The sequence below is a fragment of the Labeo rohita genome, unplaced genomic scaffold (genome assembly GCF_022985175.1).
Source record: "Labeo rohita strain BAU-BD-2019 unplaced genomic scaffold, IGBB_LRoh.1.0 scaffold_2444, whole genome shotgun sequence".
Classification (NCBI taxonomy): Eukaryota; Metazoa; Chordata; class Actinopteri; order Cypriniformes; family Cyprinidae; genus Labeo; species Labeo rohita.
The window spans coordinates 5,497-7,228 of record NW_026128709.1 but is presented as its reverse complement, the minus strand read 5'-3'; the positions used below and the strand labels follow the sequence as shown (position 1 = coordinate 7,228).

The window sequence follows — 1,732 nt, the reverse complement described above, 5'->3', positions numbered from 1 at the left end:
CTACTTAGATAAATATAAGATGAATGCAGTAAATGAGACTTAAAAAGCATTTATTTCATTTTCTTCCACAGATCGATCATCTTGATAAAACCTCAGTATATCATCAGGAGCAACAGGTATTAATTTTGTGCTCCTTGATATGTTTCCCTCCAAAAATGGACAGTCTCCGACTTAAATTTTATCAATCACCAAAGGCCACATTTTCAGCTAAAAATCTTCTTTGCTGTTCTGCTGAAGAAAAATACTCATGAACATCTTGGGTGGCGTAAGGGTGAGTAAATTAATAGCTAATTTTTATTTTTGGGTGAACCTGTTTTTTTTTTTTTTTTCATTTCCAAAATTTTCAAAACCCTATTCCTTTTCAAAAAGTGTGTTTATGGATTGTGTCCTTCAAAATGTTAATAGCCACTGAATGTTTGTTCTTAGATCTTTGCAGGATTCAGTCGCATATCTCGGATCTGAGTTCTGCGCAGCACTGGACACAGACTCTGCACTTTTGACATTTTCTAGAAAAAAGGATTTTAAATTTCACATCAAGTTAATTAAAAGGTATTTCTTTATCATGTTGACTGTAGTTGTCATCTTTAAATCATGATTTGCTTATGATTGTTATCCTTAGCCTGTCTCTATTTTTTCATAGTCATCTGATGTTTCCACTACAGTACTTCAGGGCCTTTCAGTCATCCTGGAGGATGACCCACAGGAATTTTACAGGATGTGTTTCGTAAGTATTACTGGATTTTCTGCTCACATCATTTTGTTTTATTTAATATGAATATAGTTCTGGTTATGAAAAATTGTCAAAGGTTCTGTGTATTTTTTTTTTTTTTTTTTTTTTGCAGTAGATGCTATATTTGTCTTTTGTGAAACAGTTTATTACTGAAATTGGTGTAAATGCTTTAAATTCGTGAAATTGTGTTGAGTGATCACAAACATCATTACACACTTTGAAATAAACTTCTTGAAATAAAGAGCCTAGTTCACCCAAAAATGGAAATTAGCCCATGATTTACTCACTCTCAAGGCATCCTAGGTGTATATTAGGGCTGCACGATAAATCACATGTGATTGTCATGTGCATCTCGACAGTGAAGATGGTTCTGTGATTAGTAGTAAATCTCTATCACATGCATTCAGATGGAGCGGAATTTAATACACAGAGCCTTAGTTCACTGACAAGCTACGCAATATCGCGTTCATAATCGAATGCGATTCACCTGCGCGTATGAACGCGATATTGCGTAGCTTGTCAGTGAACTAAGGCTCTGTGTAATCACATAACCGTCTTTACTGACAAGATGCGCATGACAATCGCATGCAATTTATCGTACAGCCCTATTGTATATGACTTTCTTCTTTCAGACCAATACAATCAGAGTTATATTAAAAAATATCCTGGCTCTTCCAAGCTTTATAATGTCAGTGGGTGGCTGTTTCTGTTCAACAGTTTAATGAAGTGCAGTAAAATGCGTCCATCCATAATAAAACATGCCTCACACATCTCCGAGAGGTGAATACAGGCCTTCTGTAGCGAATATATGTTTTTGTACGAAAAATGTCCATATTTAAAACTATACACTTTTCTCTCACTTCCGCTAACTGTCATAGGCAGAAGCCATCCCGGTGTTATGAGGTTGCTGCGTGCTGGATGGAACGAGACGAGAGACGAGATAACAAGCAACAATATATTTAATATAAACTTCTGGTAGCATAAGCTGGAACAGGCAGGAAC

At 35.9% G+C, this 1,732-nt stretch overlaps 1 long non-coding RNA gene across 1 annotated transcript; it reads left to right on the top strand.

Annotated features, from left to right (window-relative positions):
• The first annotated feature begins 69 nt into the window (after positions 1 to 69).
• On the top strand, positions 70 to 655 carry LOC127159714 (uncharacterized). The gene is made up of 4 exons (XR_007826528.1): positions 70 to 116; positions 195 to 271; positions 427 to 549; positions 620 to 655. It is a non-coding gene; the product is annotated as an uncharacterized LOC127159714 (long non-coding RNA).
• The last annotated feature ends 1,077 nt before the right edge of the window (positions 656 to 1,732 follow it).